At 39.0% G+C, this 15,758-nt stretch overlaps 1 protein-coding gene across 1 annotated transcript in view; it reads left to right on the top strand.

Moving 5' to 3' along the window:
* The window catches only part of CCDC192 (coiled-coil domain containing 192), a 191,479-nt gene that overhangs the window by 24,544 nt on the left and 151,177 nt on the right, over positions 1–15,758 (top strand). The gene's annotated exons all lie outside the window — the stretch shown is intronic.

Raw genomic sequence — 15,758 nt, 5'->3', positions numbered from 1 at the left:
TTATCATGGATTGAGCCGCTTTGCTAGTAAATTTTTAGAAATTTTCAAAAAACAATTTTGAGTTTTTAATAACAAGGGTCTATATAGCAAAAGTTGAGTACGATAGAATTTTACAGGAATTTTTGCAGAGACTAGGGGAGAAATGTGCTAAATACAATTAACATGTAACGTAGAAAGTGAAGTGAAATGTTAGTGGCTAAGTCATGTCCAACTGTTTTGCGACTCCATGAACTGCAGCCTGCCAGGCTCCTCTGCCCATGGGATTTTCCAGGCAAGAATACTGGAGTGTGTAGTCATTCTCTTCTGCAGGGGATCTTCCACCCAGGAGTCAGACCTGGCTCTCTTGCATTGCAGGCGGATTCTTTACCTTCTGAGCTACCAGGGAACCCAGGTAATATAGGGATACATGCATAAATGGCCTCCATTTTTTTCTACATACAAAAAATGTACTCTCTTACTTTGGAATATGTTTACTGATGGCTGCCTAAATGTGATATATGCAATGGGTCACAGGACCCACCCATCAATTAAAGAAACAGTGGTGCCCCTAGGCCCAGTCCCACTGGGGAGATTCCATCTCACTCACATGCCTTAACTTGGCTTACCAACTGGTCTTCTTTTTTAAACCACCCATAAGAAGCAATGGAGAATGAAACAGCAACCCACTTCAGTATTCTTGCCTGGAGAATCCCTTGGACTGAGCAGCCTGGCAGGCTGCAGTCCATGGGTTCAGAAGAGTCGTACACAACTTAGCTACTAAACCATAAAAAGCAAGCTTCAAATTGTGGCAAAATTTGAATTACAAAAAATTTTTTATAATGCTAAACATGAGGTACCATAGCAAAGTATAAAAACCAAGGATTTCAGAGCATGCAAACCTGGAAGAAACTGGTAATGGCGAACTGAGGGCACCCTTGCTGGTATTAGGTTTCACTAAGAAGATGTATGTTCACTTTGTAATTGAATGTCTTTTAGTGCTTTTAATAATGTAAATCAGTAAAATTCAACTCACCCATGAAAGTCCTCATTCCTTTTGTTTTTTATAAAATACCTTTATCCAATGCAACTAGTCCCTAATATTTAAGATTCTTAACTAGATGATCCCTTTATGTAACATCAAACACTCAGATACTTATTTTCAGGGTTTAGTAGATTGATTGTATAAAATGGAAACTGGATTTCACCGTTTCTTTGTAACTACCATAAGATACTAGTTAGCTGTTTGGGGAAAGAAAGAAATGCAAAGCTTTTCTACCCAAGTAGCTCACAATCAGAAGAATCACAGTAAGGGCTGGAGAGTGAAAATAGGTGTTTGTCTGACTCCCACATAGACTGCAAAATAGCATTAATATGCAGGATCTGTATGTGTTGTTTTCCTGAAGTATTGCCCCTGGAGTTGCCAAATTTGTATACAACCAAGGGAATTTAATTGGAAGTTGGCAATGGTGTGAGGTAAAGGAGAACATTACATGTGGGGAAAAAAGCCCATTACAGGCATTTTTAATATTACATTTTTAATTAAGTTGAGTATTTTACTAGATTTGGCTGTCTCCACTGTTACTGTTGAAACAGGTTAATCAAACGCAGACACTAGTCTCAGAGGATTTACTCCTGAAATTTTTGCTTTCTTCAGTGTTTCAGTTTACTCTTATTCTTGATGAGTTAAAACTGTAACAACATTTGCTTCCCCCCTATTTTTAAATTCAGTAGATGTCTTAAAACTGTGATGACAGAAGGATAGGGAAAGGTAAGAGCACCTTTCTTAAAACTGAGAGAGGAGGATATTTCTGAAAGGGACACCTGTCTCAAACAATCAAACGTTTGTCCACTGGGTGCCACTGTCTTCCTTACCAGGCTAGGCCACTTTGTGGTTGCAAAAAGAGAAATTGTCTTTAGTGGTCTAGACAGTAGTATGTGTGTATGTGTGTGTGTGTGTGTGTGTGTGTGTGTGGAGTATATTTTTCCTGTTTACATGTATGCATGTTAAGTCTTCTTTTAAATACCATTAATTTAGGATTTGTCACAAGGAAGGTGGGAATGCTAGCTAGCTTTCATTGGTAATCCAGATCATTTTGTCAGCCCTGTGGTTGGACACTGGCCAGATGGGCTGGCCTGGTGGGCTAGAAACAAGCGGGGAGAGGAGAGGAAATGCTGAGGATGAAAATTTGTGCTGAAACTAAGGAGTGGAAGCTTGTGGGACTGTCAACCACTGGGTCCTGCCTCTGAGAAAAGGGTAAATGTTGATGTTATTATGGTTGAATGCTCTTAGCAATGCACATAGAACCAACCCAGGCAGATGCCTCAGAATTCATCTACACCAAGCACTTGTAGGTCCTGGGTCTCAGGTTACTTAAACTGAACCTTCCTAGGGTCCCTTCCAGCAAGACCTCTGCTGGTTCACGATGCAAAAGAAGAAACTTAGTAATAGTAAGGAAGAAAGGAGCTTGTGGCACTTCCTCTGTGAGGTCATACAGTAAACAGACTTCTTTGTTGGTTTCCCTTAGCTAACAATTATTCTTTATTTCTCTTTAGTCATGTCACTAGTGTCAAAAGAAATATGAGATCAGGATAACTTGCAATTAGACTTTTAATCTGGGCTGTTCACAGCTCTCAGAAATAAGTTTGCAGCAAGTCAGCAGGCCAGAGGGAGGAAGGGACATAAGAATCCATCTCTTGTCCTGGGTAATAACGATAATTCAAAACATTGCTAAGTTTTGCTAAAGAAAACACTTACTTAAATTTCCTGCAGGTTATGATCAGAGGGAGGAAAGTTCTGGAAATTAGGTAGTAGATAAAAGACTAGAAGGAGGAATGGGAATAAAGGAAAAGAGTTAAGGAGGAGAAAAGAAGAGTAAAAAGTTTTCGGGAAAAACTCATTAAAGAGCAGGTTTTGCTGTGTGCTGGCTTCTATCAGCAGTGCACATAGGAGGAGGGACGAAAGAAAGGGCTCAGGGGCTGCACTTTACAACCACACAGGAGCAAAGAAAGCCCACAGCTTCTATGCTAAGAAAGTGTCAGGAGAAGCCACAGTTTCACAATGGAGCACAGATCCAGAGATCCCAGAGCACAGAGGGACGCCGCCGGCTAGTTCCTGAGCTGCTTCCTCTGGCAACAGCGCTGGTCCCGTGTCTCTCATTCATCATCAGTCTCTGGTTCCCGGCTCCCAGCAGCAGACCCAGGAGAGTTCGGGGTTTGCTTCTGCTCCACTACTTGCTAGCTTTATAACCTTGGGCAGTTCACTTAGTCTCTCTGAGTCATAGCTATCTTCTATAGAAGAGGGTAAGCACACTGGTTTCATAGGGCTGTTGTGAGCTTTGAGTAACTGTACCTGGTTCTTAGTAGGTTCTCAATAAATGTTAATTATCTCTACTCCTCATAGTGGTCATAACAGAACTGTGTGAACCTCTGAGTCATGGGGCAGGGGCTAATGTGTGTGTGTGTAAGTTTGCTTTTTTTACTGGTGTCTCTCAAAGTTCTTGAAAGACACACAAATCACAACACAGTGATTGCTTAAGAATACCAGAGTCTTTCAACCAGGAAAAACCCCATCCCCACCCCAGCTCCTTTTTCCTACTTCGCTTTTTCACTGCCTCGCTTTCCTTTCTCCTCTTCCTCAGCTCCTCGTTTGGTAAAGGGACTTCTTTATTACTTTAACCTTCTTTCCTTCTGCTTTGTTCTGTTCATTCTCTATATGATTTATATATGATTTTCTTATATTTAATATGGTTTTGCCCAGATGGGGAGCTGAATGGACAGTGCTGGTACCTGGACTTCCTGGGGTTTCAGGGACAGAAAACTCAGGAGTGGAGAAAATTTGTGATCATTTTCTTACCAAGGAGGTGAATCCAGTAACAATTATGTAGTCAGAATTAGCTTTAGGCATCTTTTGGATACCATACTTAGCAAAATATTAGTTACATGTGGTATGTGGCATAAAAACCAACTGGGAAAGAAATATCATACCTTGAAGCAAGAGCTTGGAGGTGGGAGGCTTGATGGAGAACTTGACCTTTTTTCCTATTGTTTTTCCCAGGTAGGAAAAGGATATATACAAGACACAGTAAGGGGCCCTTGATGATCTTTTGGAGCATAAAAATAATTTTGCCCCTTTTGTTTTCATAAAGAGAGATTTATTGGTAATACTCAAAATGCAGAGACATTTCAAAGAAAAAGAATATGCTAGTTTTATTTCTCAACTTTTCAAATAAAGTACATGAGAGCCTGCCTTTTTCATACTTAGTAATAGCTAACATGCCGGTTAATTTTTCCCTTACCCGACACGAGAGACATTTATAAAAGCTCAAAATAAAATTATTAACAGCAACTTCCTATGTTCTCACTCTTTACTCTACTTGGCCAATTATGTTATATTCAAAGGCAGTTTCTCCACTTTTTTCACCTGGGATCTCCCTGTCTGAGGTTATCCTCGATCTTAAAGAACATCAGAAGCAACAATGGAGGCAAAGCATGAAAAAGGGCACAGTTCGGGGGTGGTGTCTAAGTTCACATCCTACAGGGATGCAGGCCTGGTACCAGACCTTTGCCAAGTATTACCAATGGTAGGCAGAGAGTGGAGGAACTAACATTTACTAAGCACCTATAGTGTTTCAAGTACTGTGCTTAGATCCAGAAACAGGCTCAGTAGCTCCGCAGCCCTCAGAGGCCTGAGCTTGGCCTCCATGCATTCAAACATGGCTTCCATCCTCAGGGTCCAAGAGGCACCTGCAGACATTCAGAGTCAAGCAGCAAGAAGGTGGAAACACCAAGTGCAAAACCGAGATGGACAACTGAGCAGCCTCTTTGAAGAGCTTTTCCCTAATACTTTCCTAATGAATTCTTACTTATGCTTGACCACAGTTATTACCATGAGGGCTAGGAAATATGGATTTTTAGCTAGGTACATTGTCACCCCAAGAGTATGAAGACAGTTTTACTAAGAAGGGAAGAATGGATATTAGGCTGCCACATATGTCCTTTGCTCATCCAACCCCTGGACAATTCTGTTCCTCATAGTGCTTTGCTCTGATAACCTCAGTGTTCTCTTGCATGTGAAGATCTGGTTTCTCCACTTGTTGAAGAGACAATGTTTCCCCACTGAATGGTCTCGACAGCCTTATCAAAAATCAACCATTCATAAATGCATGACTCTATGGACTCTCAATTCAATTCCAATGCTCTGCAACAGTGTGACTTTCAGCAGGTACTTCTGATTGTAAATCCCAGGTAAATTTTTGAGCTGGCATTAGATTCGGTCTTCTTGGTCCTTTACCAACACTCTCTTTTCGTGTAAGGACTATCGTGAACCCCTCTGACTTATGCAGTAGTTTCTGGGGATTGAATGAGACATCTAACTGATCTCTTTACCTTTAACACTGAGCAAAGTAAGCAAACCAATAGAAAGACAAAGACTCTAATAACTAAAATCTATTCATCACTGTGTATCTCAGGCTCTAAAATAAACTCCATTGTTTGCCTCTTAGTGTTCAATCTGTTTACTTTACATTTAGCGGTAGAAAGAACATAGATCTCCAGCAAATTTTTAGATGCTGATTATGTGTGTGAGTAGCTAAAAGTGGTTTGATGCATACTGAGATTGTCTCAAAAATGTTCTGGTTCTTTTTTCATTGTTTAAATGCAACAGTGGATCCCTTGATGTCAAGTTTATTTGAAATAAGTAATGTGCCCTTGGTAGGAGTATTCATTTCTGCAAATGCTCAGAAATTATGCCTGATATGCCAAGCCGAAATCATGAGTTTTTCTGAATGAGTTTTTGTTTTCCAGTCTGTTTGGAAGTCTACTTTAATGCCACAAAATCACAAACAGCTTGTTTAACTTGGAAAGTCTTTCCTTATCACCATGAAACCTAGTAATTGAGAATTTTGTTAAACGATTTGGTTCTAGTTTATTTTACTACGGAAGAGTTCCCCCTTAACACACACATACCCTTGTATCCAAGCAATCGTTAATTTTAACCCCCTTACTGAATTGTTGCATATTGACTGGGAACCTCAGAGAATGTAAGAAAAGACTACAAGCTGGTAAAGAGATGTGTTGTTTCGAGTAGAATCAAGCATAATGACAAATGGGCTTCTGTTGTCATTGTTATAGGAGGGACGAATGGATTTCTGGCCTCTTACATAACTAAAGACTTCCTTTTGCTTGTAAATGTCAAGATCAAACTGAGGTCAGTTTTAAATAGCTGACCGAGTATTAATAAATGTGACTTTCTTGTCTAAGAAAAAGCAAAATCCTCTGTCTCTTATAAGTCTTGGCTCTGCTGATAAGCGCAGGTGTCTTTTTTTATGGGCATAACCTTCATTTTCTTCTTAAGACTGTCTCAATGATGGCAAGCTAACTTTCACTTTGCTTAATCTCTACAAGGAAATTAGTAAATTAAGTGTATACTTTTGTTTAATTATTCATTTATTCATTCAATAATATATTTGTTGAACTCTTAACTGTGAACTAAGCACTCTGCAAGGTACTCCTATATATGTTAGCCTCCTGTATTTTTCTCCCACTGGCACTGAAATGTGTATTCCCATTTTGCAAATAATGAGAACCCTTTTGTGGGATTGCAGCCCACGTGTATGCTTTTTCTAGACATTCTCCCTTGATGACTTGCCTTCAGAGCACACAACCTATCAAAAAGAACCAAGTCTTCCTCGTGATCCCATGTGTGAACTTCCAACTGCCTACTGATAGGTCCACGAAGGCTCAAAGAGGCAACTCAAGCTCTACCTGTCCATTAGCTTCCTGTTCCAAATCTGTTCCTGCTCTCACATCCCCTAAGCCAAGGATAGCTGCCAACAGTTCTCTTGTGGTTATATCAGAAATCCATGCTGCTTTGATTCTCTCCTCTGCTCACCCCACACATCCAATTGCTAAGTACTATGAATGATGCCCCTCAAAGAGTTCTTTGATCCATCTTCTTTTCTCTATCACCACTGCCCTTGCCCAGGCCACCAACTCTAGAAACTTCTCCCACTTTACTTTCATTATGGTGCTTATTGATGGCTCCTCAATGCTACAGCCAGAGGGAAGATTCTGCAACACAGACCTCATATTTTTCCTTACTTAGGTCCTAGATTAGCCCCAATTTACTCTCAGGATCAAACATATGCTTTTTAACAAATTTTACAATCCTTTGTGGTCTAATCCCCTATTTGGTTCTCCAGTTTGATGTTACACCACTCCCAGTATATTACTATTACACCGCTTTCAATTTCTTAAAAATAATATATTCTCTATTACCTGCCTCATCTATTAAAAAAAAGGCTTTGTTCCTTGTGCACAGTCATGTTTTCCTCTCTTGTGACCCCATGAACTGTAGTTTACCTGGATCCTCTGTCTGTGGAATTCTCCAGGCTACAATACTGGGGTGGGTAACCATTTCCTACTCCAGGGGATTTTCCCAACCTAGAGATTGAAGCTGAGTCTCCTGCATTGACAGGCAGATTCTTTACCACTAGCAACCCCTGGGAAGCCCCTTGTTCCTTATAGTCAAGTTTTAATTAATTCATCCCTTCCCCTCTGCTTCTGCAGAGAATTGCACTGCTCTCTTCACATCACCTCCTCTCATTCCCTTTTCTATTATCCAACAAAATTCAACAAATTTCTCCTTTTGGATCTTCAATTAGATGGCCACTTACTCCAAACTGTTTTTCTTCCTCTTTCAAGTTTGAGTTAGATGTCCTTACTAGGTGCTCTCATAATCCTTCTCCCATTTTACCACCACCATCCCTGTCCATTGTAACTATTTGTCTATATCTTCCACCACACCACATGGAACAGAAGCACAAACAGTGACTTCCCTGAGGTCTCAGATCAAGTTAGGATCTATCCATTTGTCTCTCTGATGTCAAAGCTCATGCTCTTTCCATCAAAACATTCAGAATTGACCTACAGGCAAAGGGGAGGCATTAAAGCATTTGAAGGGTATTCAGATTTGCCCTCGGAGAGAAAACTCAGAGTCAACTGAGAAGAACAGAGTTTTTAGAAGACCAGAGTCAGGTATATCAGAGTATAGGCTCTTGCAAAAATCCACTTTAGAAATGATAAGTGCCTATTAGTAGTGAAGAGAAGAAATAGACAAGAAATATTTATGAGATGGTTTGGTGATTAATAAATGGAAAAGTAGTATTCAAGACTGATACCAATCATTGCATTAAAAAAAAAACCTAAGCCATAGAGGTGTACAGGCCATAGACCTGTACTCTGAAAACTATAAGACACTGATGGAAAAAAAAAAAAGACAATACAAACAGATGGAAAGATTTAACATATTGGATTAGAAGAATCAATATTATTAAAATGATACTATCCAAGACAATCTACAGATTCAATGTTCAGTCAGTTCAGTTGCTCAGTCGTGTCTGACTCTTTGTGACCTCATGGACTGCAGCACAACAGGCATCCCTGTCCACCACCAACTCCCAGAGTTTACTCAAACTCATTGTCCATTGAGTCGGTGATGCCATCCAACCATCTCATCATCTGTCATCACATTCTCCTCCCACCTTCAGTCTTTCCTAGCATCAGGGTCTTTTCAAATGAGTCAGTTCTTCACATCAGGTGGCCAAAGTATTGGAGTTTCAGCTTCAGCATCAGTCCTTCCCATGAACACCAGGACTGATCTCCTTGAGGATGGACTGGTTGGATCTCCTTGCAGTCCAAGGGACTCTCAGGAGTCTTCTCCAATACCACAGTTCAGAAGCATCAATTCTTTGGTGCTCAGCTTTCTTTATAGTCCAACTCTCACATCCACACATTTCTGGAAAAACCATAGCTTTGACTACACTGATTCAATGCAATCCCTATCAAATTACCCATGGCATTTATCACAGAACTAGAAAAAAATTTTAATTTGTATGGAAACACAAAAGGGCCCCAATAGGCAGAACAATCTTAAGAAAGAAGAATGGAGCTAGAGGATTCCTGCTTCCCTCACTTCAGACTATACTTGAAAGCTACAGTGATCAAAACACAAAAACAGACATGCAGATCAGTGAAACAGGATAGAAAGCTTAGAAATAAACCCATGCACTTATGGTCAAATAATCTATAACAACAGAAGCAAGACCATACAATGGAGAAAAGGCAGTCTCTTCAAGTAGTGGTGCTGGGAAAACTGGACAGCTACATGTAAAAGATTAAATTCAAAGCATTCCCTAACACCATATACAAAATTAAATGCAAAATAGACTAAAGATCTAAATGTAAGACCAGATTAATTTCCAAAATATACAAAAGGTCATAGAGCTCAATATCAACAAAACAAACAACCCAATTAAAAAAAAATGAATGAAAGACCTAAGAAGACATTTCTCCAAGAAAGATATAGAGATGGGCAACAGGCACATGAAAAGATGCTCAACACTGTTAATGATTAGAGAGATACAAGTCAAAATTACAATGAGGTATCACACCAATCATAATGGGCATTATCAAAAAGTCTGCAAATAATAAATGCTGGAGAGGAGAGGATGTAGAGAAAAGAGAACCCTCTCAAACTGTTGGTGGGAATGCAAATGGGTACAACCACTATGGAGAGCAGAATGAAGGTTCCTTAACAAATTACAAACAAAGTTGCCATATGATTCAGTAATCTTACTCCTGGGCATGTATCTGGGAAAAACAAAAACTTTAGTTTGAAAATGTACACACACCCCCATGTTCATGGCAGCAATATTTACAATAGCCAATACACAGAAGCAACCTAAATGCCCATGGACAGATGAATGGATAAAGAAGATGTGATACACACACATGCACAGGAACATTACTCAGCCATAGAACAGAATGAAATAATGCCATTTGCAGTAACATGAATGGACCTAGAGATTGTCCTATTAAATTAAATAAGTTGGGCAGAGAAAAAATATCATGTGATATCACTTATAAATGGAATCTAAAAAAAAATGATGCAAATAAACTTATTTAAAAAACAGAAATAAACTCATAGACATTGAAAAATTATGTATTCATATGACCCAGAGGACATACTTGGAGATTAAATGGATCTTAGGAATCTCTTTGCCTGGATCCCTAACATTATATTTTAACTATCAATTGACTTTTTGGTGAGTATTTGTATTTCCATTCAGAGTTTAAGTAAATGTTTCTTCACTCCTCAGAGTTCCCTGCTTTGCCCTACCCCAACTTGGGGGTATTATGGTTAAATCTGGTCCCTTCCAATTTCAAACGTTGAAGGTTTAACTCCTAGTATCTCAGAACACAACTTTATCTGGCAATATGGTTTTTGCAGATGTAATTAGTTAAAATGAGGACATGTTGGAGTAGGATATGCTCCTAATCCAATAAGGCTGCATCCTTAGAAAAGTGGAAATTTGGACACAAACATACACAGAGAAGTCATGCAAAGATGAAGCTGCAGAGACCAAAGTCATGCTTCTAGAAGCCAAGGAATACCACAGATTGCCAGAAGCCAGAAAAGAGACATAGAAGAGATGCCCTATCACAGCCCTTAGAAGGAACGAACCCTACTGACACTTGATTTTGAACTTCTGGCCTCTAAGGCAGTGAGATAATAAATGTATATTTAAGCCACTCAGTTTGTGGTACTCTAACAGTGGCCCCCGCAAACTAAAACAGGAGGTAACCATGCTTCTAAATTAAAGACTTGGGAAGTCTATATTAAGATGTGCATAAACCTAGGAATGGCTAGAAATAACTTGTTAAAACCAGAAATGTTAATAAATGTAAAAGTCTGTTTTGTCTAGGATGAGGGTAGGATGAGGAATTTGTTGTTTGCTTTTAGCTGTAAAACTGGAAAGAGACCAAACCAGTTCTGTGACCTGAAAGTATCTTCAGACACAGGGGTTCTTGCCCATTCCACAGGTAGGATAGGTAATTTTTACAGAGCTTGCCTCAGTTATTTATTTATTGCCAGGGAATTTAGTCACTTGTAGTACTAGTCCAACTCAGCTTGCAAAACTTTTAGCACAAGGGAAGCCTTTGTCTTTAAATAGTCACTCCTCTCTGTAGCGTGAGTTCTGCAAGGGTTGCCAAGACTCAGTTTGTTTTTGAGTGGTTTTTGAGTGACACTGGAAACCTCTTCTACAATATTTATTGCTGTGTATGTGGGTGTGGATTGTGGAGGAGATAAACTAAGAGAACCAACAAGAGGAGATAAACATAACAATTCACACTACTTAATGAGGTGGTTTTAATAATTGTCCTCTATGAAGGATTGAGTAGACGGTGAAAGAAAGAGAAGTTTTAAATATACCTGTGGCTTAAACATATGGATGACTTGGGAACCATTAATAAATGGTTCCATTTATTAAGAAGAGGGAAGTTCTGGGAAGCTATAGAATATGAGGAGTTAATTTGGAATCTATTCATCCTTTCTTAGAATTTATTTTATTGAAGTATAGTTGATCTACAATGTTGTGTTTATTTCCGCTATACAATATGATTCAGATATATATATTCTTTCCATATTCCTTTCCATTCCTTTCCTTTCCATTACAGTGTTCCAGGATATTGAACATAGTCCCCTATGCAATACAGAAGGATCTTACTGTTTGTCCATTCTGTATGTAATGCTTTGCATCTGCTAACCCTAAACTCCCAATCCACGCCTCCCTCACCCCTTCTCCCCTTTGGCAGCCACAGGTCTGTCTCTGTGTCTGTGAGTCTGTCTCTGTCTTGTAGATAAGTGCACTTGTGTCATATTTTAGATTCCACATATAAATGATGTTACATGGTATCTGTCTTTCTCTTTCTGACTTAGTATAATAATCTCTAGATGCATCCATGTTGCTGCAAATGGCATTATTTCACTCTTAATGAAGGCATTAATTGTTGGTTGCCTAGTAAGTATATGAGTGACAATATTAAGTAGGTTGTTGGATATATAAGCTAAGTGGTGTATGTGGCAAAATTGGGAGCCTTAAACAGGTGTATGACTAGTGTTTCAACCATGGCACCTAGTGAGATCTGCTAGGACTTTCAGATTTTTATATTTAGAGAAGTGGAAAACAATGACAATCTAGCCAAGGGAACTAAGAATCAGGAAGAAATCCGGAGACTCGTGTTCTGGAAGCAGTAAGAAGACAGTGTTTCATGAGGCATGGCATCCTGAAACATGTAATATTTTACTGGGCTACTGAAAAAGATGGCCCCAGATGGGTACATTGCATTTGGAAAAATGAGACTCACAGGCAACCTAGGCACAATCAGTTTTAGTAGAGTAGTGGGGGCGGGGGGCAGAGGTGAAGAACAGAGATTAGGAGAGGGAAATAATCCAGGGTAGCCCTCTTCACAGTCACAGGGAATTTTTTCTCTGTAGCATAACAGGAAGAGAGGTTAGGAGAGAGAGAGGGAGGAAGGCAGGGAATTCTGAGGATCTAATTTAAGACTCAGAATTTAGGGGTGCCTCTACTTTTCATTTAAATGAACCAATTAATTATCTTCTTAATGGAAACCAATTTACATTAGTTTTCTGTAATGTAACTGAAATGGTCTTGACAAGAAGAGGAATTAATGATACACCCAAAACTAAAACATAGTACACCCCCTACCAAAGGCATGCCTTCTAGCTTTCTTCTTGACTGTGACCATGGAAGAAAAGGACAAAGAAGGCTCCCAGAGGTTAGAAACAGAATCAAACAGACCAGAAACTTCCACCTCCACTCATTGCATCACCAGGATAGGCCTTATTATTGCTGACTGACAGAATGTGATGCTTTCAATGGCCTATGACAACTGTAAATTGTTTCCCTTCCCCCCTCCTTTAAAGGAGAATAATACCGTGATTATCCTGTTTTCTCTGTACTTTAGGCATATGAGGGAGGGTACTTTAAAAATTGTCTCATGTCTGTATCATGATGAGGTTCATCTGGATTTGATTCAGAGAGATACACACAAAATGTGAAGCCAGATGTAGGAACTTGATATGACTTTAGGTTGTCTCCTTTTGAGAGGGAAAGTACATTTTGGATTAATGTAGAATAGACACACGGTCTTAGGCAGGAACATTTGGGGGGAAGCACATCCTTATGAGCATGAGGATGTAATTGTGCTGAACACAGAGGGTGAATTTTAATTGGCTTCTGCTTTATGTTTACCTTTTCTGGAGAATAGTTCCTTCGGGCTCCAATCTTTTAATAATCCTGGGACCGTCAACCACAATATTTCTTACTAGAAGGAATGGTATAGAAGCACATGACCTAGGTCCAATCAATTATGATATCCCATTTTCCTGACCATAAAGATCAACCAAGGAGTGGCCATATGAACACAGGTGGGGCAAATACAGTTCTTCTCCAACTTGTTTTTGGAGGACACACTGTTTTACTATTGAGGACCTGAACCTGGAAGGTGACAGGTAGCATCTTCCCCAATGTGTGAAGAAGGCTTGTCTGCACTGGGAAATCATGAAGCCAACACATAGGAACAGCACCAAGATGCAGAGGTAAAAGAAGAATACTACGATTTCTTTGGTGTCTGTGGAATCTAGCTGCGAGTGAAACAGAAATCTACTTCTGATTGCCCAGTTATATAAGCCAATAATATTTTTTTCCTTCAGAAAATAAAAAAGAGTGAGAAGACTGTAAGAAAGTGACAACAGTGTGGGTAGACAATCATTTTAAGAAGTTTGAGTGGGAAAAGAAGCATAGAAATGGGATGATGATTAGAGGAGGAGGTGGAGGAGAGTTCAACAGACAGCTTTTGTTTATTGCAATTACTATGACATGTTTATATGCTGAGCAGAATCATCCAGAAAGGGTAAGAGAGAGAAAGAGAATGCAGAAATGGAAGGGGACTGGGGGGCTATGGAAATTATAGGAGCAAAGGCTTTTGACAGATTAGAGAAGATGAGATTCAAAGACAAGTGAAAGGGCTGGCCTTTGATAGAAGAAATCTTCTCCATTTGTTAAGTAAGGGTGCTTTTTCCTTCAACAGAAACCCAATTAAAGTAATATGTTAAGGCCAGCTATCATCGCACATAAGAGTAAGTCCAGAGATGGAGCACTTCCAGAATTTGCTAATTCAACAGCTCAAGAATGTCAACAAGAACACAGGTGTTACCCATCCTTTGCTCTCCCATCCTCAGTGTTGACTGTCTTGCTTACACAGTAACTGCAACAATTCCAAGCATTATATGCAGTTAGAACATCCTGCAAAAAAGATATGTTCTTCCTCCTGTATATCTTTTTAAAAAATCTGGTAAAGAGCCTTTTCTAAATGCTCCAGGGGCCTCTACTGGATTGCAGGCTCATGCCTAAAATAATCTTTTATACCTGGGAATGGAGCCCAACAGGGCTGGCTGAGCAACAGTGATTCATTTGCTGGAAATGGACAAGACCAAGCTTCCCTAAACACATGGCTGCTGGCTAATCTAAATTGGGTGTCTGGTAGAAAGGGATAAATGGGGAAACAGTCATTGGGAAAGAGATTAGTACAGTCTGCTGCAGGAAGGTTTATATATTGGCTGATGAGAAAGTGAGGGAATAGCTATCTGGCAGCCTCTATTTTTTTCAGTGAATTATTGATGAGGTGATCATTTGGGATGAAGGGGGAATTTTGATGAGAAAGAAGGTATGAAATGATATTTGAGGAAAGAGCAGAGAATAATAAATAGTTTTCTCAGAGAAGAAGAATACATATTTTCCAACAGGAAAATATAGTATTTTGATGTCACAGGAGTATTGAGTACCTATGTGAACTTTGAGTTCATTCATCTAAAATTATACCAATCCAATTTTGTTTTTTTTCCCCCAATAACATTCAGTGAAATGGACATAATGATGACAATTTTCTTTACCATTCAAAGCTAACCAGAAATTCATTTTCTTTTAAAGGAGGTGAAATTCACATAAATACAATTAACCATTTTTAAATGGATACAGTTCAGTGGCATTTAGTGTGTTCATAATGTTGTATAACCACAACCTGTCTTGAATTTCAACATTTTTCTCCATCCCAGAAGAAGAATTACTTCCTACCCATTAAGTAATGATTCCCCATAATCCCTTCTACCCATCCCCTGACAACCAACCACTAATCTGCTTCTGTCTCTATGGGCTTATCTATTCTGGGCATTTCCTACAAAAGGAATCATGCAACATGTGATCTTTTGTGTCTGGTTTCCTCCTGTTGGCAAAATCTTTTCAATATTCGTTCAAGTTGTAGGAAGTCATGTCAATGTATGACAAAACCCACTGCAATGTAGTGAAGTAATTAGCCTCCAACTAATAAAAATAAATGAAAAAAAAAAAAGAAAAAAAAAGTTGAAGGAAGTATCAATAATGCATTCCTTTTTATGATTGAATAATATTTTTCATTGTATGTATACAACACAATTTGTTTATTCATTTGTTAACAGATATTTAGTTTCTACCTTTTAGCTTTTGAAAATAATGCCACTATGAACATTTGTATACAAGTTTCTGTGTGGATATATGCTTTCATTTCTCTTTGGTACATACCCTAGGAGTGAAATTATTGGACCATACAATCTGCATAATAGTAATTCTATTTTTAGCTCTTTGATGAATCACAAAACTGTTTCTAACAACATCTACACCATCATACATTCCCTCTAGCAACATACAAGCATTCTTATTTCTCTACATCTTTACCAGTACTTTCTATTTTTTAAATCACAGACCTATACGCATGCTATATTTGAAACAGATAAGCAACAAGGACCTTCTATACAGAGAACTCTGCCCAATATCCTGTAATAACCTAAATGGGAAAAGAATTTGAAAAAGAATAGAATGAAT

The sequence above is a fragment of the Dama dama genome, chromosome 9 (assembly GCF_033118175.1).
Source record: "Dama dama isolate Ldn47 chromosome 9, ASM3311817v1, whole genome shotgun sequence".
In the NCBI taxonomy this organism is placed as follows: Eukaryota; Metazoa; Chordata; class Mammalia; order Artiodactyla; family Cervidae; genus Dama; species Dama dama.
The sequence above is the reverse complement of the archived record's forward strand: the minus strand, read 5'-3'. Positions and strand labels throughout refer to the sequence as shown.